The 25,538-nt window shown below is 38.6% G+C and overlaps 1 long non-coding RNA gene across 1 annotated transcript; it reads left to right on the plus strand.

Annotated features, from left to right (window-relative positions):
• The first annotated feature begins 21,018 nt into the window (after positions 1–21,018).
• On the plus strand, positions 21,019–25,236 carry LOC143670734 (uncharacterized). The gene is made up of 3 exons (XR_013169445.1): positions 21,019–21,082; positions 23,095–23,193; positions 24,704–25,236. It is a non-coding gene; the product is annotated as an uncharacterized LOC143670734 (long non-coding RNA).
• The last annotated feature ends 302 nt before the right edge of the window (positions 25,237–25,538 follow it).

A 25,538-nucleotide genomic window follows, 5' to 3' on the forward strand; every position in this document is an offset into this window, starting at 1 on the left:
AGAATGAAATTTATTTGGTAATAGCAGATTTTATTTTATTGAACATTTTAAAACTACATTTTGATGTTTAAAATAATTATTTTTAAATTATGTGTATTAGTGTTTGGATAAATAGTTCATTAACTCTCAAATAGCAAAAACATGGGGCACCACAAAATTTATATTTTGGGTAGTACATTTCCTAATCTAACTTGTATGGTCAGTTTAGTTGAATACCGTAAGTACATGGAATCTCGAATAGGGCATTAGGCTTTGTTGGTTTGTCCAGGTTAGAGTGATGCTCTGATATATCCCAGAGTAATCTGGGCAATGAATAAAGAAGTTTTTGCAAGGTGCCCTTGGGGCACTGAGGAGAAAGGAGGAAATATTCTACTTTGCCATTTGGAGAATTTCTGATATTCTCACAAGCAGTGGAGACAACCGAATCAATAGGCTGAGCCCTCAATCTTGGAGTTCACCCCTTGAAACTTATTCCTGCAAAGAATAGGCTAAACCTACTTAAAATTAGGCCTAAGAGTCATCTCCAGAGAACCTCTTCTGTTGTTCAGATGTGGCCTCTCTCTCTCTCTCTAAGCCAACTCAGCAGGTGAACTCCCTGCTGTCCCCCCTCTACATGGGACATGACTCCCAGCCTTATAGATCTCCCTAGCAATGTGAAACAGGACTCCCAGGATGAGCCAGGACCTGGCATCATGGGATTGAGAAAGCCTTCTTGACCAAAAGGGGGAAGAGAGAAATGACACAAAATAAAGTTTCAGTGCCTGAGAAACTTCAAACATCATCGAGAGGTTTTCCTGGAGGTTCTTCTTATGCATTACATAGATATCCATTTTCAGTTTATGGTGTATTAGAGTGGCTGGAGGGAAGTACCTGAAACTGTAGAGCTGTGTTCAGTAGCCTTGATTTCTTGAAGATGATTGTATAATGATATAGTTTTTACATCGTGACTTTCAGATTGTGGAAACCCTGTGTCTAATGTTCCTATTATCTAGGGTATGAACAGATGAGTAAAAAAATAATAATAAAGATTAAAAAATAAATAGTAAGGGTGACAAAGTTTAAAGTAAATTGGGTAGATGGAAATACTAGTGGTCAATGAGAGGGAGGGGCGAGGGATATGGTATTGTATGAGTTTTTTCTTTTTTCTTTTTATTTCTTTTTCTGGAATGATGCAAATCTTCTAAAAAACAATCATGGTGATGAATACATAATTATATTATGATGTTGTGAGCTACTGATTATACACCATGTATGGAATGTTTACATGTTAAGATTTATCAATAAAAAAATTTTTTTAATTAAAAAATTGGCTGCATGGAGAAATAAAAATCTCCAATGAGAGCAATGATATGGATAGGCGTAAATGCCAGTACTTTTGGTATGTGGCTCCACTGTTTAGCTCCTACAGCATCTAAAAGGCAAATGCATGAAATGTAATGATAAATCAGTGGTTTAGGATTTTTAAAAAAATGGGGCACCATAAACATTTATTTCTTCTAATTTTGATGGCTAAGTTACTCAACTGAAGCTAAAGGACAATATATAAATGACATTAAAATGAATTTTGTATGTCAAAGTGAATATGGAAGTAAAATAAAAATTATGGAGTTGAACTAAAAATAGGGAAGCTGTAGGAGATTAGAAATCAGACAATGCTGTCCTGGAAGGATGAGACATTGGTAGGTGATAGTGAAAGCTGCTTCTTAAAATCTTGAACAAGCATGATGCTGTATGAAATGAATCCCACCAAAGCCAAAATAAACCTTACAGAGAACTGGCTAAAGTGAAAGCTTGCATCACTAGAAAGAAAGTGACAGCCTTCTCATTTTTGCATAGAAGCAGTGAAGATTTAAGTCCAGTTTAGGATAATTTTAGATCATGCTTTCAGAAAATCTAGAGATACTTAATAAACCAATTGGGTCAGAAAATGGGGAAGCATGCACAGAGTAGACTAATGGATTAAAAGTTTAGCTTCATTTTAGTCTTACATTCAGAAATCACACTCTCCCCACCACTGGATTTACAAGGACGAATGGAGCCTGGGACGAAATCTGTACATCTGTAACAGGGGAAGATTTTTCCACCCTCAGAAGCTCCCACTATAAAAAGTAGACAATACCTATAGGTTTGACCTGATTATAACAATGTGTTCTTTCCAAGGTTTCCTTTGAATAATGATGAGAATTTTCCGAGGAAACAGATATTTACATGTAGATTGGAATGATTTCTAATTGTTTTGTTAATTCTTTTTTTAATTAATAAAAAAAAAAAAAAAAAAAGTCTAACAAAATAAAGTGTCAGTGGCTGAGAGATTCCAAATAGAGTCAAGAGGTTATCCTGGAGGTTATTCTTACGCATGAAATAGATATCACCTGTTTAGTTAAGGTGTAATGGAGAAGCTGGAGGGAACTGCCTGAAAATGTGGAGCTGTGCTCCAGTGGCCGTGTTTCTTGAAGATAATTGTATGATGATATGGCTGTCGCAGTGCGACTGTGTGGTTGTGAGAGTCTTGTGTCTGATGCTCCTTTTATCTACCTTGTCAACAGATGAGTAGAACATATGGAATAAAAATAAATAATAGGGGGGACAAATGTTAAAATAAATTTAGTACATTGAAATGCTGATCGGTGAAGGGGAGGGCAAGGGGTATGGTATATATGAGTTTTTTTCTGTTTTGTTTTCATTGCTTTTTCTGAATCGATGCAAATGTTCTAAAAAATGATCATGATGATGATATACAACTATGTGATGACAGTCTGAGTTATTGATTATATAACAAGAATGGAATGATCATATGATAAGAAACCCTCTAGCCTCCTATATTCTGGAACAGCTAGAAGGAAAGGTATGAGAGGATCATATGGCAGCCCATGACAAACTCTGGGATCTGTCCTGTAATCACTTGCTGAAGAGGGTTTTGAAAACTATTTCTTTTTTATTTCTTTGCTTTGTATATATGTTATACTATACAATAAAAAGGTTTTTAAAATAAAGAACAAACAAACAAAAAAGTCTGTCTAAGTCATTGACTGTTGTATTGTGGTTATATACGAGACCATTCTTGTTTTTGTAAATACAGCCTGCAGTATTTATTGGTAAAAGGATATGATGTCATCAACTTACTTGAAAATGGTTCACTCTCAATATGTGAAGAGAGAGAGAGAGAAATGATAAAGCATGATTGCTGGAGTTAGCCAGCCCTAAGATGGGAAAGTGGAAACTATTTTTTTTCTCTTTGATGTAGTAATGAAGGAAGCAGGTTTCAAAATAATTCTTGTTACATAAAATGACAAAATGTAGGGTGAAAAGGGAATATGTCCATTCCTTGTGATAAAATTAGTCCAAGGACTGGTACAATGTTTTTTTAAAAAGCACAGGAAAATTGTCCGTAGTTACTTTGAATTGGAATCTTAAGCTCAGTGTTTTGATGAAATGTAATTGTTCTTGTTGATATTTTCTTTAAAGGATGTGATTATCAAATTATAGTGCCATTGAATGAAAAGGAATATAATAAAAATCAGCAGTATAGGGTAATGATTGTGTTTCTCACTGGAAGCTACATAACCCTCTATGACCTAGTGCAAGGGGTGGGGATATAGTCCTCACCTCTTGAAAGGAAGTCTGTCAAAGAATTTGTGCTTTTTTTTTTTTTTTTTTTTTTACAATTGGCACACTACATGGTTGATACTTGTAGTGGCCCTTCCTTTGGGCCTTCCGGCCCAATCACGGCCAATTGAGATTTACAGGATGGCAAGTTCATCATTTTTTCCAATGATCACTTCTCAGTCAGCCATTGTATTACTTTTCTGTTACAGCTGTAACAAATTACTAAAAACTTAGTGCTTAAAATGACACAATTTTATTATCTTACAGTTCTGAAGGTCAGAAGCCCAAAATGGGTCTTACAGGGATAAAATCAAGGCATCCATCAAGAGTTGTTTTCCTTCTAGAAGCTAACAGGGGAAAAACAGTTTTCTTGCCTTTTCCTCTTCCACTTTCTAGAAGCCACCTGTAGTCCTCAGTTTGTGACTCCTTCTTCTATCTTCAAAGCCAGCAGCGTTTCATCTTTAAAACTCTCTCTCTTTCTCATTCTCATCTGATATCTGCATCTGTCTTCACATCTCCTCTCTGATTCAGACCCTTGTTTTCCTCTTACATTGGGCCCGCCCACAAAACACAGGATAATCCTATCTCAAGATCCTGAACTTATTTGCAACTGCAAAGTCCTTTTTGCTATGTAAATGAACAGATTCACAAATTCCAGGGATTTTGAGCAGGGTGGGGAAGAGGTGCTGTTATTCTGCCACCCACAGCCATGTTGCAGGAAGCTCTTGGATCACTTGTATTTAAAACTCTGTGCCTACCATGTACTGCTTTGTAATATTGGTCTTATGCAAAGAGAAATTCCTAAAGAAACCAGATGCAACATCTGTTTCTTTTAGCTTCTGAAAGTGCTGTTAAAAGTTGTATGCTACTGGCCATCCCATGGCCATCAGCTTGATTTTGGCTTTAGAGTAGAGTGCTTTTGCCGATGTTCTAATTGCCAGGCTTCTGAAACATTCCTAATCTGATTTTCTAATTCTCCACAGCAACATTATACAACAGTTATCTTTTCTAGCACTTAGCTTGGTGCCTGTCACCAGGAAGAGTAAATCTTCAAATAATATATGTTAAAGGAATCCATACTTGCATTACTGATAAAACTATTGGGTATGAATTCTCTTCATCAGGTAATGTATTTATGCTGCAAATAATCCATAATATATTTTCTCTTTTAAAAAATTTTATTGGGGCAATATATAAAACATACAATTTTCTGTTTTCACCACTTTTAAGTGTATAATTCAGTGACATTAATTACATTTACAATGTTGGGCTGTCATCACCACCATACACTAATTTTTCATCACCGGAAACTGAAACTCTATACCCATTAAGCAGTGACTTTCTATGCCCTCCTCCCAGCAGCCCCTGGTAACCTCTAACTGACTTCTGTCTCTATGGATGTGTTTATTCTAGATATTTCATAAAAGTGGACTCATACAGTATTTGTGTTATAGTGTCTAGTTTACTTCACATAGCATTAATGCATTCAAGGTTCACTCATGTTGTAGCATGTAACAGAACTTCATTCCTTTTTCTTTCTTTTTGGTTCATGGTCCAGGAATTGAACCTGGGTCTCCCGCATGGAAGGCAAGCATTCTACCACTAAACCATCCATGCACCTCAGAACTTCATTCCTTTGTATGGCTGGATAATATTCAATTGGATGGATATACTATATTTTGTTTATCCATTCATCTGTCAATGGATACTTAGGTTGTTTCCACCTTTTGGGTAACATGAATAATGCTTCTATGAACCCTGATTATACAAGTATCTGTTCGGATCCCATTCTTCAATTATTTGGGGGTACATAACTAGGAGTGGAATTACTGGGTCACATCATAACATGCTTTCTTGAGGAAGTGTTTATTTGCTCTATGAGCACAGTCATCTGGTTAGTGAAGTTATTGGATTGTGTTTGTTAACGCTGGAGATTTATAGACAACTGGCAACAATTCCACACTGATCTGGAGCAAGGTTTTTACATTCAATTCCGTATCACAAATGACAAAACTTGCCATATACAAAAGGACTTTCCCCAATAGTGTGTTTATAAAGGAAAAACATGTAAATATTTCAGCTATTTACATTATATTCTGGTGTTTACCTTCAATTTCTCTTCACTGAAACCCTTGGCCAGGTGTAGCTAAAATGACTGCCCCTATTTGGATATTGTCTGTATCTATATCTTCTTTCCACTGATTGATCAAGGTGGCCCATTCCTGTCTGAACTCATGCTGAGCCACATAGACCTACTCACTCTCTCATATTTATTAGGACTAATAGGTGAATTGCAGGGAATTTGTGTTTCTATACGCTAGCTTTCAGAGTTGAGAATTCATATCAAAATGTCTATACCACTGATATTTCTATAGCTATTTTCACTTGCTAATGGATAGCTACATGTAAAAATGGAAACTCAAGGAGTGTGACCGCACATTAATTTTCCCTTTGGAAAAATTATACCCATTCCTGCCTGTATAAAAGAGTTTTATAGATCAACTTCCTGTTTAGTAGAAACACCCAAATAGCTTTTAGGCTGAGTTCTCTCTGAAAAATAACCCTCTCAAAACTAAGAATCCTCATATTTTATGCACATGCTCTGACCAAGATAGCCTTAACTCTACCTTTGCATTGCTACACTTTAGATGGGCTTCTTTCTGACTCTAGGTCTCTGATCTCCTTCACCCTGGTCCTTACAGAATCCAGATGTAACATGTTTCATCTGGCCTTGACAGAAAACTCAGGAGAAAACTCAATGTGATGTCACACCCCATTGCTTGACCTCCCCCTAATATCTTGCAGGATGTCTTCACTAGTTCACTCTAGTTCTTAAAAACCCTCTCACTCTCTGCTTGTCAGAGTGAAGTTCAGATTTTATTCTGGCCTCTCTCCCATGTTACAATAGCCTTGAATAAAGAGATCCTTGCCTGTTTAACCTTTTTTTTCTTTGACAGCCCCATGTCAAAGTCATCATCTTATGTTGGTCTGTAAGTAGCTATAAAAACTACTTTTCCTTGCACATTAGATTTCCAATTTTTCAGGCAACTGGCCATACCCAATGAAGTTCTACAGTGCTAAAGCAAGAGTGGGAAGTTTCTCAATGGAATCTTTTGAAGGTGCAAAAATGAAAATTGTTGACAGAGAGCCAAGACTCTACAAGAAAGCTGAATCCAAGGAACTATAAAAACAAACAATCAAAAAGCATCCAAAGGGTGTCCTGAATGTCAAAGCTAAAAGAAGGTATGAACATGAAACCCAGGAACCTAAGATTCAGAGAGAGGAGAAAAAAGAGAAGTGGGTGGGAAATAATAAATGGAGGGTATTCTGGAGCACAGACATAGAAAAGGAGCTATTGCCCATAGTTTGCTTTTACAAGCAGTCAAGTGACATGCATGGAGTGGGGGTTGGAGCACTGTTCAGTGTTCAGGTTATACCTCATCTGCTCTTCCAAATCTTCAGCCTTCTCTGCCCCTGATTTGAACCCCTTTAGATTGCATCACCCAAGTTCCCATTCTCCTTGGCTGCCATTTGGGTTTGGACAATGAGAAGCATCAGGAAGAGCTCTGATGGCAGGAGGAAAGAAAGACTGATTGATTGACTGATTGATTGATTTATACCAACTCCCACCCTGTCCAGTTGCACATTGGTAGTGGCTGAGTTCTTCTACTACAGGCTTTGGAATATGTCTAGTCCCTCTTTCCAACAGCTACAGGTGTCATTGGGTTCCTACAATTTCTCCTTTCCATTTGCACCTTCAGGCCTAAGGATAACAGCAGCTTCCCATCCTTACCATTGTCAAAATACTTCATATCCATTGCTGGTTCTCATTTATTTGCTTTCACCTTTGTAAATATAACCTTTATTAATTTTTTTCAGAATTCCATTTGGGCATGTCTTCTATTTCCTGTTGCTGGAAATCTGGCTGATAGTCCATGGATATTTATTAGAGTTGGGAAAAATTATGAACATTTCTAAGTGGTGTCACTATTTTTTAGGTAAGCACTTATTCAGTGATGTAAGTTCACCTTTTATGTAAGACTTGTTATTCAGAAACAAAATGCTTTGTTCCTACCTTTAAGTGGCTTATAAGCTGTCAAGATGACAAACTTAAACATACAAAATATTATAACACTATAAAGGAATTGCTATGGTGCTGGTAAATGCAGTGGGTATATGGAACAAAGATTACCCTAGTTCACTTAGGTAAAGAAAATTCTCTATTAGCAACATGTAGAGGAATCATTTCTGGCTCAGGATCCACTATCATCCCTTGACTTTGTAAAGACTACAGGCATGACCCACAGAGATCTTTCCTTTTTGGCAGGTACCTAAGCAAAGGCCTGTCTGGCTTAATATTAGTGTTACATTTAAACATATAAGCCCTTCCTGAATCAAGCCTGTCTTGAGTCAGGTTACCCAGAGCAGAGACTGAGATGAGGATTCATTAAAGAAATTCTGCCAAGAGAAACCAGAAAGGGAGTAGCCAAAGCAGGACAAGGAAGGGGAAGAAGCCAAGCAAGAGTGTGAGTCCAGGTGATGTCCCAGCCTCACCCTAATCCCATGGAAGCTTGAAAATGTGAATTTCACTTCAGAGTTTGTTTCCCTTGTATCAATTGGTAATTGCTTATGAACAGCCCAGGATTGGGAGTAGGGTGGAGAGGAACATAAATTTCCCAGGCTCTCAGCAGATTCAGTGAAGTAGATCTAATTCCCCAAGGGTAGGTCTTTTAAGAAAGTTGCAGGTGTGAGCAGTTAAGAGCAAAGCATGATGAAGCTGGGGGATGGGTACACAGAACCCATAAAGGAGATTCTAGGGGATCTGGCCAGAGCACCAGAAGCAGCCACTACAAAGCCCTTCCAGAGGCACATGTGCAACTGGTTACAACACAGTTAAACCAGATAGTGATTAATATTTTAAAACTTTAACTTATGTGTTAGACTAAAGCAAAAGATGTTTATTTGGTACAAAACTTATATTTTGACTAGTGCATTTCCTATTATAACTTATGTGGACAGCTTAATTGAACACCATAAGTACATGGAATGTTGAGTAGGACATGAGATTTTGTAGGTTTGTCCAGAGTGATGCCTCCATAAATCCCAGAAGGATTTGAACAGTGAATAAAAAAATACTTGCAAAGTCCCCTTGGGAGAATGGGGAGAAAGGGGGAAAATTCAACTTCCCCAAGTGGAGAATTCTTGATATTCTCATAAGCAGTAGGGACAACCAAAGCAATAGGCTGAGCCCCCAATCTTGGGGGTTGTTCATATGAAAAAACCCTACAAAAGATAGGCTAAGCCTACTTAAAATTAGGCCTAAGAGTCACCCCCAAGAGACCCTCTTTTGTTGCTCAGATGTGGCCTCTCTCTCCAGCTGACACAACAAGCAAACTCACTACCCTCCCCCTGTCTACACGGGACATGACTCCCAGGGGTGTGGACCTTCCTGGCAATGTGGGACAGAAATCCTAGAATGAGCTGAGACTCAGCATCAAGGGATTGAGAAAAACCCTAGAATGAGCTGAGATTTAGCATCAAGGGATTGAGAAAAACTTCTCGACCAAAAGCAGGAAGGGTGACATGAGACAAAGTGTCAATGGCTGAGAGATTCCAAACAGAGTTGAGAGGATATCCTGGAGGTTATTCTTATGCATTAAATAGATATCACCTTTTTAGTCAAGATGTAATAGAGAGGCTGGAGGGAACTGCCTGAAAATGTCCAGTAGCCATGTTTTTTGAAGATGATTGTATAATGATAAAGCTCTCGCAATGTGATTGTGTGATTGTGAAAACCTTGTGTCTGATGCTCCTTTTATCTACCTTATGGACAGATGAGTAAAACACATGGATTAAGAATAAATAATAGGGGGAACAAATGTCAAAATAAATTTAGTAGATTGAAATGCTAGTGATCAATGAATGGGAGGGGTAAGGGGTATGGTATGTATGAATTTTTTTCTGTTTTCTTTTTATTTCTTTTTCTGAATTGATGCAAATGTTCTAAGAAATGATCATGATGATGAATATGCAACTATGTGATGAAAAAAGAATGTTCATATTGTATGTTGATTGGTTTTATTAATAAAAATAAAAAATAAATATCTATAAAGATACAATAATAAAAATATCACATAATTAAAAAAAAACACAGTTAAACAAAACCCCAGGGGAAAATAAGTAAGCAAAACTTTCTTCATATTATCATTTTTAGATTCTGTAGGCTTTGGAAGTAATTGTGAGTGAAATCTTGTAACTAAGGTGACCAAATGCATGCCAGGATGCAGGAAATTCTGTGCTAACCCAGACACTCCTGGGCAACTAGTGGATGGTTGGTAACCCTACTTGTAGTTGGATCGCCATCTGATGAAGAACTGTCAGGTTGTCTCATGAAAGATTTAACCTAAGCAGAGTCAGTAGTAATCGTAAAAAGGTTACAACTCTTTCCAGATGAGGCACTTTTGTGGTTTCTACAGCTAAACTGAAAGCAGGATTCCTTATCTAGGAAAAAATTGAGTCTCAACAGGGATGTGGGGGCTGGAGAAGAGGGTGGGGTAGGCTTCAACTTTGGACTGTCTTTCAGGTATAGTGATGATGGTCTTTGTTTCCAAGGGAATCAAAATGCATGTGGTAGTTAGATTCAGTTGTCAACTTGGCCAGGTGAAGCCGCCTAGATCTATTGCTGTGGACATGAGCCAAGGCACGTGAACCTCATCTGTTGCTGATTACATCTGCAGTTGGCTAGGAGGTGTGCCTGCTCCAATGAATGATGTTTGACTTAATTAGCTGGCGCTTAAATGAGAAAGCACAATATAGCACAGCCCAGGTAGCTCAGCATACCTCATCTCAGCACTCGCAGCTCAGCCCAGGCCTTTGGAGATGCAGAAAGAAATCATCCCAGGGAAAGTTGTTGGAACCCAGAGACCTGGAGAGAAGGCCAGCAGAGATCACCCTGTGCCTTCCCACATAAGAAAGAACCTCAGTTGAAAGTTAGCTGCCTTTCCTCTGAAGAACTAATGAAATAAATCCCCTTTTATTAAAAGCCAATCTGTCTCTGGTGTGTTGCATTCCAGCAGCTAGCAAACTAGAACAATGCACTTCTGAGAAAGACTTTGATTCCACAGAATGGAAGAGGATGCAAAGATTCTCTAGAGAGACTCATAGTAATGGGCTTAGCTCCTGATTTGGGAATTCTCCCTGGACCTTTCCTAGGACCTTTATCATGGATGAAATTTTTGGAAAGGTGAATAAGTGCTTCTTTTTCTCTAGTGCTGGTATGGAGAATGAGGAGCAGGGGATGCTGACACTAGTTTGAGTATTGTTTAAGTATCATTGTTAATTCTATCAAGGTGATAATAAATGTCCATTTAGCAATATTTTGTTTAGCTTTATTTAAAGTTTAATGTGAATGATGATGAATAATAGCATTTCAAATTATAATAACTTTCTATATGAAAAAAAGTGCCATTTTAATAACTTTTTTAAAAAAGAGAATCAAAAAGTGATTCATGACTCCAGGGCATAGCTTATATATGGGTTGGAAATTTTTCTAAAGAATGCTGTAATGATGATCTTACCCTGGGTAAGCTGAAAATATTTAAGATGGAGGGTTTTTAGTTACTGAAGTAAAGATAAATCTATATACACGTCAGTTGTAATTATAAGAAACTTTTGGATTTAATGATTGCCTGAACTAGAATCAGGGTTCTTTTTTTTTTTTTAGAGCAGTTGAAGGTTATAGAAAAATCATGCAGAAAATACCCAGTTCCCATATACCAACTTCCACAAGCAGTACGCTCTATTATTAACATTTTGCATTAGTCTGGTGACTTTGTTACAGCTGATGAAACATTATTATAATTATACTATTAACTATAGTCCATAGTTAAATTAGGGTACACTCTTTGTGTTGTACCATTATATGGTTTCTTTTTTGTTGTTGTACTGGCAATATATTACAACCTAAAACTTTCCATTTTATCCACTTTCAATTATACAATTCAATGGTGTTAATTATATTCACAATATTGTGTCACCATCACTACTAGCCATTCGCAAAACTTTTCCATCTCTCCAAACAGAAACTCTGTACCATTAAGCATTAACTCCCAATTTCCCATCCTACCCAGCCTCCAGTAACCTGCATTCTAGTTTCTGACTTTATGAATTTTCATTTTCTAATAATTGTTTTAGTTTCCTTAACTGCTGAAGCAAATACCATGCAATGGGTTGACGTAAACAATGAGAATTTAATGGCTCATGGTTTGGAGGCTAGGAAAAAGTCCAAATCAAGATGTCATCAAGGTATTTCTAAATTTCGAGATACTGAGATATTTGTATATAACCTGGTCAATCCCAGAAACTTCGGGTATTTATGTGACATCTGAGACTCAGAGTTGGAGCACCGAAGCTATGAAAGTCAGCATTATCCTAGTCAGCAACTGTTTAAAAAGCTGAAAAAATGACCAGACTTCATCTAGAGATATGAATGAAATTAATCTGGATAGGACTAACGTAATTCAGAACACTGGGTAAAGGATGATATGGTCCATATTTTCAAACTTCAACTTCTGTGTGAGACTGAAGGAAGAGATGTTTATTTGGTGCAACATTTATATTTCGGGAGCACATTATGTAATTTGACTTCTATGGTCAGTTCACTTGAACACCATAATTACATGCAATCTTGAATAGGGTGTAAGATCTTGTGGGTTTGTACAGGTCAGTGTGATGCCCTGATATATACCAGAGTAATTTGGGTAGAGAATAAAAAAATATTTGCAAAGCCCCCTTGGGGAACTGGGGAGAAGGAAGGGCATGTTCAACTTCCCTATCTGAGGAATTCTCCTGATATTCTTGGGGACAACCAATTTAATAGGCAGAGCCCTCAATCTTGGGGCTTGTCCCTATGAAGCTTATGCCTGTAAAGGAGAAGTTAAGCCTACCGATAATTATGCCTGAGTCACCCCCAGAGAACCTCTATGGTTGCTCAGATGTGGCCTCTCTCTCTAAGCAAACTTGGCAGGCAAACTCACTGTCCTCCCCACTACGTGGGACATGATTCCCAAGGGTGTAAAGCTCCCTGGCAATGTGGTACCTGACTCCTAGGGATGAGCCAGCGCTGGCATCATGGAAGTGAGAAAGCCTTCTTGATCAAAAGGGGGAAGAGAGAAATGAGACAAAATAAAGTTTCAGTGGCTGAGAGATTTCTTACAGAGTCGAGAGGTTATCCTGGAGGTTATTCTTATGCATTATATAGATATCCCTTTTCAGTTTATGGTGCATTGGAATGGCTAGAGGGAAATACCTGAAACTGTTGATCTGTGTTCCAGTAGCCTTGATTCTTGAAGATGACTGTATAACTATATAGCTTTTACAATGTGACTGTGTGATTGTGGAAACCCTGTGTCTGATGCTCCTTTTATCCAGGGTATGGACAGATGAGTAAAAATAAATAAATAAATAAATAAATAAATAAGGATAAAAAATAAATTAATAATAGAGGGAAGTAAAGGGTAAAAATTGGATAGATTGAAATATCATGAGTCAGTGAGAGGGATGGGCATGGGATATATGAGCTCTTTTTTTCTTTTCTTTTTCTGGAGTGATGCAAATGTTCTAAAAATGATCATAATTGTGAAGAATACACAATTATGTGATGATATTGTGAGCCATTGAATGTATAATATGGTTGGACTGTATGTGTATGGATATTTCTCAATAAAAATATTTTAAAAATAAAGATGTCATCAAGGTGATGCTTTCTTCCTGAAAACTGGTGTTCTGGGGCTCCTGCTGGTTATCCTTGGTCCTGGGTTTCTCTGTCACATGGCAATGCACGTGGTGTCCTCTCTGTATTCTTCTGGGTTCTGTAGACCTTAAGCTTCTTGCTTCCCACGGCTTTCTCTCCATCTGTCTGAATTTCATTCTGTTTATAAAGGACTCCAACAATAATATTAAGACCCATCCTGATTGAATTGAGCCACACCTTAACTGAAGTAACCTCATCAAAAGGTCCTGCTTCCAATGGGTTCACACACATAGGAATGGATTAAGCTTATGAATGTATTTTCCTGGGGTACCTAGCTCCAAACCACCACATTCATATAAATGAGATTATTCAATATTTATCTTTTTGTCTCTGGCTTATTTTACTCAACATGATATCTTCAGGGTTCATCCCTGTTGTAGCATGCATCAGAACTTCAATACTTCTTATGGTTGAATAATATTCCATTGTATGTATATACCACATTTTGTTTATCCATTCCCCTGTTAATGGACACTTGGGTTGCTTCCACCTCATGGCAATTGTAAAAAATGCTGCTGTGAATATTGGTGTGCAAATACCTGTTCAAGTCGTGCTTTAAATTCTTTTGGGGAGGTGGCAGGGGGTGATGAAGATCCCAAATTATGCAAAATAAAGATCTTGGGTGGGAAAGTTATATAATTCAGAAATTATCAGGTTGATATACGTGAATATATTCACAAATAAGAATTGAGATGAAGAAAAAGAGAGCACAAAGTGTTTATTATGAATATTCTTGTTTATGTTGTACACTACCTTTCATTATTATCAAATCTTTACTTCAATAAAACAAAATTAATAAAAAATGAATTGTCTTTCTTATCAATAAATGGGTATCTTGAACATTCTTCAGTGAAATTTATGAAGTTAAAACGTTGCCATCAATTATTCTTTCAGCAAATATTTACTGAGCACATACAACATGCTGGATACTCTTCTAGGGGCAGAGGGTATAGCAGTACACATAATAGACAAAAATCCCAGCTTTCAAGGAATAAATATTCTAGTGGGAAGAGCTGGACGATAAAAATAAATAAAATATAAAGAATGTTCAATGGAACAGATGATACAGAGAAATATAAAGCCAGAAATGGAGCGGCTAAGTGTTGGAGGTTGGTGAGGGTCAGCAGTGGCACTCAAGAAATATCTAAATAGTCACATTGGCTGTGGGTATGGAGGAAGTTTTGTCCTCACTCTTGGCTGGAATTGGCTACTGCTTACCAAAGGGGGCCAGAGATGGTTTGGTGCTCTGGGGCCCAACTGCTGGGATAGTATCTCCAGAGATGGAGACAGCCTCTGTTTATACCAACAAGTAAATTTAGTGGTTGATGTAATTCATGTGCATTATAAAGAAAAGTGATTCTTTACTGAAGGCATGATAACAGAAATACTGTGAGTAGATGACTAACATTTTCTTTATGGGTTTCATAATTTTTAAAAACCTAGCATAACATTTTTTTCATTCTCTTGGAACACTTTAATTCAATTTGTGGGCTATATCTGAAATCCTTCTGCACATTTTCATGAGGGAAAAAAATCCAGCAAACAGATCCAGAATGTTTCAAACATTTTCAAAAGTTTTTAGAGTCCAGATATTAAGCTCCAACAGTAGACATACAGAGAATCATTCCAGTCTTCCAATCATCAGAGAGTTGGCATTTTCCTTTTGGTCTTTCTGACTGAAGAGCCACTCTATTCATCTTCAAGTGGTTCAGACTTCTTTCAAAAGCATTTGGTTCTCTTTTATGGATAATGTATGAAGAAGGTAGATTTCTGATATTACTTGTGAGTTTATTTTGGGGCCTGTCCAGGCATGCAGTTCAAAATGAGTTCATAACGAGCAGTAACAGCTTCAGCATTTCTATTAGGAAAGGGCATAGGGGCTTCGGCTGATTGAAATTTGGAGATGGAAGTGAGCATGGGGAGTATTGTTGGTTGAGGCTTGCTTGAAGTTGCATTTGCATATCAGGCACATTATTTTTACTCAGCTTATATATTATAGGAGGATGACTGAAGAGTCACTCTATTCAATCTTCAAGTAGTTCAGACTTCTTTCAAAAACATTTGGTTCTCTTTTATGGATAATGTATGAAGGAGGTAGATTTCTGATATTACTTGTGAGTTTATTTTGGGGTCTGTCCAGGCATACATTTCAAAATGCGTTCATAACTAGCAGTAGCAGCTTCAGCATTTCTATTAGGGAAGGGCATAGGGGCTATGGCTGATTGCAATTTAGAGATGGAAGTGAGCATGGGGAATATTGTTGGTTGAAGTTTGCTTGAAGTTGCATTTGCATATCAGGCACATTATTTTTACTTAGCTTATATATTATAGGAGGATGGATGGAAAGGAGGAGAGATCTGGTGGAGGTTATTACAGAGGGTGAAAGTTCCCCATTCAAACCATCCCTTGAGGCCACAAATGCTTTCTGGACTGGGAAGGACAAAAAGAATAAAGCTCCCAGCTGGACTTATGGTCTTATTTATGTTAAAGTCAGAGCCAGGTCCAGCACATCTACATAAAACTCTGAGACTAAGCTTCTCTTGGGCGCTCCTTTTCTTTCTCTTTCCTGCCTCCTTCTATGTACACTTCCCAATTCTTTGTCCGGTCCCTGCTAATCTGTTTCTCAGTTCAATTTGGCAACTATTTATGGAGGATATGTTAGGAACTCAACATTCTGCTAGGCACTAGGAGGATGCAACGATGAAATAAGTGTTTTAAGTTGGAAATTGATGTGAATTTAGGTTGGGAAGTCTTCCAGACTCATTTATATTTTAACTTGGGAGTCCAGAAGACCAAAGCTTTCAAGACTTAAAGGAAGGAAGCTATTATAACCTAGCAATTAGAGGTGGAGTTGAATCAGTGTAGCATGTTTTGATGTTGGGGCGAGGAGGGTAAAATATGTGCAGAGGATCCCATTTGCACTTTTTAAAGTCATACCACCTGGATAACACACCAAAAGAGGAGAAAAATCTTGAACATGTTGAGAGTCTATGATACTATCATTCTAAGTTGAAACTGAGTTCCCTCTTGAAAAAGCCATTAGATTAGGTGACATCCCCAAATTCCTTCTAATTCCTGGATGAATCTGTTCTGCTGTTGTCCTTCATATACGAAATGATTCTACATTCTACACTTGAACATTTATTCTGTGCTAGAAGACAATGGGCTGGCATCATCAGGAGTTGATGAGGATTCCCTGGTGACCAACCATATATTTGTCCATGTCTAAGAACAGGGTTTCAACTGACAATAAAGAAAAAGAATAAAGCAAAATGGTCCACAGTGGGCAGAAATCAAGACCTTACTAAACTGATGCACTTATCAGTTGTGCTGTTTTTACTATTGCTTTTTGTTCCTCACTATGGAATGATATGGTGAAATATTTACTGCTGGAAAAATTACGGGAAGATCTGGATCAGAAAAAGGTACTTTCCTATGAGTAAGGTAAATAGAGAGGTATTCACCAGCTTATCACATACCCAAAACCCAGAAAAGAAAGCTTACCAAGGGTTTGTAGCTGAAAGATCTGTTACAAGTATTCAGGTTTATATTTAGCTTTGAATTATACATATACACACCCACAAATACATATACTCATTTTTTATTTTTTAAATTTTTATTAATAAAAACCAATCAACATACAATATGAACATTCTTTCTTTATTGCATAGTTGCATATTCATCATCATGATCATTTCTTAGAACATTTGCATCAATTCAGAAAAAGAAATAAAAACAGAAAAAAATTCATACATACCATACCCCTTGCCCCTCCCTTTCATTGATCACTAGCATTTCAATCCACTCAATTTATTTTAACGTTTGTTCCCCCTATTTATTTTTATTCCGTATGTTTTACTCGTCTGTTGATAAGGTAGATAAAAGGAACATCAGACACAAGGTTTTCACAATCACACAGTCATATTGCAAAAGCTATATCATTGTACAATCATCTTCAAGAAACATGGCTACTGGAACACAGCTCTACATTTTCAGGCAGTTCCCTCCATCCAGCATCTATGTTACGCCTTAATTAAGAAGGTGATATCTATTTAACGCGTAAAAATAACCTCCAGGATAACCTCTCGACTCTGTTTGGAATCTCTCAGCCATTGACAATTTATTTTGTCTCATTTCTCTCTTCCCCCTTTTGGTCGAGAAGGTTTTCTCAATCCCTTGATGCTGAGTACCAGTTTATTCTAGGATTTCTGTCCCATGTTGCCAGGAAGGTCCACACCCCTGGGAGTCATGTCCTACGTAGAGAGGGGGAGGGCAGTGAGTTTGCTTGTTGCATATACTCATATTTTAAGTAATTTAGCTTAGAGCATCAATATTTCAATCTGAACATTATACAGATTGTACTGTCTCTATTGTCATTGTCTTGTGAGATAAATGGTGATATACCTCCCTAACAGGAGGAGAGCAATTACATAATTGGCATTCTGCAAATTTGAATCAATGTGTTGCTCACTAATACTAGTCAACAAAGTGAAGCAGCTTAGTTCATGGTTTTCTTAGAGCCAGAAATGGGAAACTGGCAAAAGAGTTGTCCCATCTCTCCACTTCCCAGATGAAGCATCCCCAGGTCTGCAATTTTCACTTATTATCATAGGAAAGAAAGGAGAGAAGATTATGCATATACCTAGGTCCACTGTGAGCACAGCCTGAAGAGAACATGAACAACAAAAAAAATTAAACAATTATCAGGAGAAAATTTCCCAAGAGGGGACAGCTAATCTCTTACAAAACGCTTTGGGCTGGGGTGAGGATCAGATGGGAAATGCAAATAGAATTAAGCTGTAAGAACAAAAACTCACATCTTGTTTTAATCTCAGTGTCTTGAATTTGGATTAGTCTTTGGAGATCCCTTCCCGGGGGACTACATGGGATCTTCAGATCTGTCTTTATTAATGTCACACTGAACACGGAAATATCAAGAGAACTTTTGAAAACAAATGGAGGGTGACATAGGATTCATTGGGGATAGCAGGAGAGCTCATTTGTATTTTCCTTCTTAAATATAAGTGAGAAATGCTCAATATTGCAGGAACTAAAAGGGAAAAATGAAATATAATGGTGTTTGGTTGGTGGAATGATGGATTTATAGTGGTAAAAGAAAATACAGATAAAATTATTTGGATGATGCTTTTTACATATTTTATAACATATTTCAGGTTGAAAAAGTATGCCAGATCTCAATTATAAGTTTGTTGGCTTAGTTTTGCCGTGAATAAGACAGATTTGATGTTTTTGCTTCTTTTCCATTTTATTCAAATGAGACACACCTTCCTGGTTTTGAGAAATCTGATTGTTATCTCTTAGCAGAAACATACCTGACAAAGTAATCTTTCCAATTTTGGATGTTTAGTCATGCTGAATTCTTAGTGAAGATCCCTGAGGAAACTCACCTTGAAGGATAAAGATGATTAATTATCAAGTGAGGAGCTATGGATTTGGGCCTGATTTTTTCGTGGTAGTTCAGTGAAAATAGCTTAGGCAAAGGCCTACTCAATAAGGTAGACAGAAATAAACTAAATATGCTTCTGGGGGAGTAAATCAGGCAAAGCAAGCACATAAAAACTCACTAAAGCAGCAGCAAATGAGCTAATTCAAACCAATATCTGATGTATAATTTAAGATCTAAAGATCACTTAACATCAACATACACATGCAGAGAATCTGGCTAGCAACTTGTTCTTGGGTTTGCCTCAGCTGTTTTTATTTTGTCAAGTATTTCACAAGAGGCACAAAAAAATGTAAGACTGAAATCAGATTTATCTGAGGCATTTACTTGGATTAATTAGGTAATAAAAGCATTTTTCAAATTGTTAATTTACTAAGTAGTGTCACCAGAATGCTCAATTACTTTACTTTTATTATTATGATCAAAAGATAAATGGAGGCCTAGCCATAAAAACCAAAGCAGAGGGCTGTGTTTCTTCCATGAGAGAAGAGAGGGAGCAGTTATTCTTTGCATAATTATTGGGATTTGTCATCCTTGCCTTGAAAAGGGGAACATCAGTTTTTCTCAACACTGCTTTCTCTGCTTCAGAACCTCTCCTTCAGATTGTTGTTTATCATTCACATTGTCCTCATTTACCCATAAACAAATACAGTACTAATATACTTTCCATAAGTCAATTTAATGAATTTACTTTTGGTTCAAAATGTTCATTAAAAAGTGTATGTATTTAACTTTTTTAAGGATGGAGCTTGAAAACCTGTCAGTTCTCAAGGGTTAGATTAAATTATTAGAAGCAGAATTGAAAAGCAGTGAGAAATTTAGTATCATAAGCCTGGGGTTGATTTTGACATTGAGTTATAATTAATTTTCCCATACCTTTAAGAAAACAAAGGCTCAAAAATCATGGCATCTGTAACTTAACATTTAGGGAGAAAATTGTGAGAAAAAACAAATATAAGAAGAAATAGTAAGGAATAGTAAGGACATTTGCCTCAAAGAGAAAAACAGTAAAGAAAAAGTTACTAGACCAGATATTTCATCACTTGGAAATTAATGAGAATTTCATTATTTCTTGCCTTTTGAAAAATTGGCCCTTTGCGAATCTAAGAATGCTGCCAACCTGGAAGAAAAACGATCCATTTCTTTTTTTTAAATAACCTCATTTAATAAAATTCCACGAGATTGAAAATTTAAAACTATGGCAAAAATGCCAAATCAAGATTCAAGGTTCCTAATTCCTAAATTCTGTGCCCATTTTCTTAAAAAATATGTAAAATACACTTCAAAACGAACCCAATTAATATAATAGTAGTGGACTCAACATACACACTATTTCTTTAAAACGCAGCTGTTCTGTTATTTATATTTTGCTATTTTTAAACTTAGAATTATGAGTTTATATACATATATGTAAATTAACTTTTAAAAGGGTAAATCTGCTGTCTTCTACCATCATTAAATCATACAAAAACCAAAACAACCCTATAACTAATTAGGCTGTAAATCTTATATTCATGTCTCTGAATATTACTGCGGTTGTAGCAAGGAAAGCACCACATACAGGTACTTAATGTAACAGAAACAGGGCATAGGCAGCAACTTGTGTCCCTGGTAGTTGAAATGGCAATTTCTTCGCCTCCGTTCCCTTTCTCCTCTTCCTCACTCCACTCCGTTTTACCTCTCCGCCTCCGTCCCTCCTTCTCTCTCTCTCTCTCTCTCTCACTCGCGCACACACACACACACACACACACATACACGCGCGCGCGCACACACACACACACACACACACACGCACACACGCGCGCGCTACGAGGCATCCTCCGGGCCACGGAAGGTGCCATGCGGGAAGTGAAGAGACGCCGGAAGAGCGAGGGCAGAGCGCGGGAGCCCACATCCTTGGCTGTCGGGTGAGTGCGGGTAGTCGCCGCCTGCCCGGAGGGCCAGTAAACAGGGGAGAAGGTTGGGAGCGCGGGGTCATGGACCCTTCCTCACCCTCCGCCCCCAAGAAGGGATCTGTGGCAAGAGGCATGGGGCCCGCAGCCCCACGCTGGGCCCGGGTAGAGGTGGGCGGACGGGGGGCGGAGCGCAGCGCGGAGCGGCGGGAAAGGGGCGGGGAGGACAGCCCTGGCTAGCCCGAGCAGAGGGACTGTGGCAGAACCTTGCTGGCTAGGTGGGAAGCTCGCCGGCCGGGAAGAAGGAAGGTAAGAACCGACGCTCCGGGTTAGTGAGGAGGCACCTTGGAGCCCGAGGTTCGGGCGGCCGCTGCCTCCTCCCGCAGGGGGTGAAGGTGCATCCAGTGAGTTCACTGGCGGCATCCGCAACCCTGCGCTCAGGTGGGCACCCCTGAATGCGGCGCTCTACCCGCCTCTGGGTCCACCGCGGGCCTGATAACCCTACCTTCCGAGACACTGCACTCAGGTACAAGGGCTGGCCAGGACGGTGGGCAAGGGGAAGGCTCTGTGGTGTACGCCCTTAGGTGCACGCGCGCTGTATAGGAAGGGGAGAGATAGGGAAAAGCAGCCTCCCTTGGGATTCTCTCCTTTGGGTCTCACTGCCCCACCACCACCCCCTTCAGAGGACCAGAGTAGCTTTGGAGGACTGCGTTTCCCACCCCCAACCCCCACTCCGCCCGCAATCCTTGGTGCTGCCTTGCAGGTCGCTCTCCTCTTCACAATCCACATCCAATAACCATAAGGACGTTCCTTGCTCCGGGCCCGCGGGTCTGTAGGGGCCATGGGAGGAGGGAATGATGGCAGGGCTGGCCCGGGCATGTGCGGGAAAGGCCGGAGTTGCTTGAGTATTGTCTGCCCGGGCCGGTGTCTGCGTCCGCGCGCTCCCTGGCTCTTTCCAGGGCTAGAGTGGAAGAAATGGGTTTGCTGAACTTATCTCCGAGGACTATGTACATGCACTTGGCGCCTTGTTCACATTTAAACGAGGGTTTAATGCAGGCACGTGGGAGGGAATATTGGTCACGGCGAACCCCCCAAAGACACTCTTGGGATGGCCCTGCTCATGTTCGCGGTTGGGAGAGAAGGGAGTATGTGTGTGTGTGTGTGTGTGCGCGCGTGTGTGCATGTGAATGCGCGTCCTAGGGGGGAGAGGGAGAGTGTCTCAAGGAGGCTTGATTTTCTTGTATTTGCAGCATTTCCTTAAACCAAACTAGGCTTTGAGGGCATTAAAGTAAATTATGGTTAAGTGGGGTGGAGCTCTTCTAGTCGGGATAAAAAGATGCCCCGGGTTTATAGGGTAGCGGGCCGGGCCGGCGTGCTCGCTCGGTGGCTTCTGCCCCTGTCTTTTCTGGGTGGTGGGGGTGGGGTGGGTGCTTGTGTCTTTGATTTAAAGTGCTGGAGCTGGGGTACTTGGAGGAGGTAAAAAGCTATGCCGCAAGGTATGTTATTCTCGAATAACTCCAGAAGCTCAGTGTCTTTCTGCCTCCTGCCCTCCCTCACACACACAGACGCGCGCGCGCCCACAAGTACGCGTGCACACACACACACACACACACACACCTTTCATCTTCTAGGAGAGCTCTTCGGGGAGGCTAGGACTAGCTGATAGTTGTTCATAGATTTTTATTCATCTACTTGTTCCGTTCTGACTTTTTTTTTTAAGAAGAAAAAAGGACCTACCTGTATTAAAATCCGTGGGGAGTCAGTCAGAAAGACTTTTCAGCCCTCACATTGAAATCAGGCATAGGGTATTTTGATGAAAATATCCCACCAAACTGTTCTTTAGATTGGACAAAGCTGTAGTTCATGTTGGAATTCTTATTTTAAATAGACATCTTACAACCATGTGACAAAGTAACTTTGCTGGGTCTTGCCTCTTTTCTTTGTGCTAATTTACAGAATTCTTCTCAATCACCTGATTAACAAAGTAGTCAAGTTTTATTTAAATTTTAAACGACAGCTCTTGAAATGGCTGTAAGTGGGCATGCAGGATTCTGTGATTCCTTGTGATTCCATCTCTTTTTCTTAGACTGATCAGAGTGGGGTACAGTTGATGCTGTCTTATTCTGTATGTTTCAGTTTCTAATCGACTATTTTATCAGACCGTTGGAGGGGAGAGAGGATATTTTCAAACGCAGGAGAAAGAACACTTGTCTCCTGGAGCACATATTTTGATTCTGTTTTCGCATTTGTCTCTTTTCGATGCTGGAAAAGATGCATTGTTGACGAATGATATATGGTTTATTTCTCTTTTATGTCTACAGGTGGCAGTGTAGAAGTCAAAAAGGACCTTCCGGAGTGGTTTCTGAAAAATAAAGAGTGAATATACGAGTAAGCAAGCACAGTGATCTGGAAAACCACAGGTATGTAGAAGAATTAATCCACCTTCTGGCTTTATAATTATTGCATTCCAGTAGTACTAACCCATTTGTTGTTAGGCTCAATATTTTGACATTTATATAGGGTTTTATGAAGTGACACATTTTGAGACATTCTTAAAGGAGAAAACAAGTCTAATTTATTTCCAACAATGTATTTAAAATAAAAAATACTACATGTCATTATATGACATTACTTTTACTGTTCTAAAACAGAAATACTGTTTTTCCAATGTGACCATGTGGCTTTGGACTTAACCAGTTGTTGTTTGATACTTGGTTTTAAAAGCACTTCTGAAACAGTATAAAACCATCAGTTCTGAATAATTTCATTTGGGACACCGTTAACAAAGTCACCCTGTTAAGCCAATATAACAGTATCTGCGTTTTACTAAAACTGCATCTCACTAGTGACTTGATATCACACTGATCAGAATGCAGATGTATGAGGCGGACTCTTAAATTAACCTTCACATCGCTTTCTCCTTCTACCTTGCTGTTTTTCCAAGCCTAAAGTGTAAGAGGTACCACTTCTTTTGGTACTTCTTACAACGTGCATGCCCACTAAAAATACTTTGCTGAAAGAAAAAAAAAGTACTTGGCTGAAAGGAGGACGCCTTTTTTATGTGATTAAAGATAATCAAGTTTGTAAAGTTATTTATTGTAACACAATTCAAAAGAATTTGCCATTGATTATCATTAAAATGTGAAGTTTTGCATATGAATGGCGTTTTCAACAGCTGGGTAGCACATTATTTTGAATGGCAAAAGAAGCCAGAGGGGGGAAAAAAGTACCTTTGTGTATTTTTTTTTCTTTCAGGAGAAGGGTAGGCCATAGCTTGTGCTTTCATAGGGAAGGTAAAATCATTGTGTTGGCTGTATAAGGCTCAGGCATCAAAATGGCCGTTTAAGGGCATGAAGCTTTATTTTCTTTGGGGGGGGGTACAACCCAAGAAATGTGGGGATAACTTGTGAATTTTGACATTCTGCCTATACCACTGAGGAGGGATTTGTTAGCCCCTTACTAATGAGGGTGTAAGCAGAGTCAGATTCTATTCCTTAAGCTTAAAAGGTCAAACTGAACAGTTACCAGTAGAAAGGTAATTGGGAGCTTTCAAATATAGACTAAAGATGAAAATGTTCTTACAGTAAAAACCCCCTGAATATGGAGGGTGTCAGGAAAAGCCCTTGAATGTCAAAATTTTCACCTCTGCATGAGATTTGACTTCATTATCTGTCTTGGCAAACTGGGAAGTAACTAGTTATCTCCCAACAATGTCTAAGGAAGCATAGGGTCTAATCTTCTAAATCAAAAAGGGGAAAGAGCAAGGTTGAGATTATATTCCAGCTTTGAATTATAGTATACTCATTGTACAAGCATCTGGGCGCTTTAGAGACATTTTATTTTTGAGGTATAGCATACGTACAGTAGAGTGTGTAGAATGCAGTTTAATTAATTTTTATATGTGTATGCACCCATGTAACCACCACTTAGGTCAAGAGATAGACCATTTCCAGCACCTCAGAAGAATTCCTCTCTTCCTTTGCGGTCAGTATTCACTACCACCAACCACAAGGTAACCACATTGTGAGTTCTAACTGTATCACTTATTTGTATCTGCTCTTAAACAGCATACAAATAGTATCATCTAATGAACGCTTTTGTGCTTGTCTTCTTTCATGCAACATATCATCTGTAAGAGTCATCCATTTTGTGTGTATCAGTTCGTTCTAATCTATTGCTGTGTTAGAGTCCATTGTATAGTGATACAACAATTTATCCATTCTCCAGTTGGCTCTTTGGGTTGTTTCCAGTTTTGGGATAATGTGAATGTAGCGACTGTGAACCTTCTTGAATATGTGTTTTGGTGCACATTATACTCATTTCTCTTTATCATATACCTAGGAATGGAATTGCTGGGTCAAAGGGTTGGCATATATTTAGCTTTGTTTAGTGTATATTGCCAAACAGTTTTCCAAAGTGGTTGCACCAATTTAAATTCCTCTAGTAGTACACAAAATTTCTAGTTCATCTACATTTTCATTAACATTTACTTTTAAATTTTATGTGTTTTGGTGGGGGTATCTCATTTTGTGTCTTTTTAAAAATAGACTTTAATTTTTAGAGCTGTTTGTTTTACTGAAAAATTATGCAGAAAGTTCAAAGTTTTCATACCGACACCCCCCTCCTTCACATGTTTCTCCTATTAACATGTTGCATTAGTATGGTGCCTTTGTTACAATTGATGAACCAATACTGATGTATTATTATTAATTAAAGTCCATAGTTCTATGGGTTTTGACAAATGTATAATGCTATATATCCACCA

Source organism: Tamandua tetradactyla, chromosome X (assembly GCF_023851605.1).
Source record: "Tamandua tetradactyla isolate mTamTet1 chromosome X, mTamTet1.pri, whole genome shotgun sequence".
Lineage (NCBI taxonomy): Eukaryota > Metazoa > Chordata > Mammalia > Pilosa > Myrmecophagidae > Tamandua > Tamandua tetradactyla.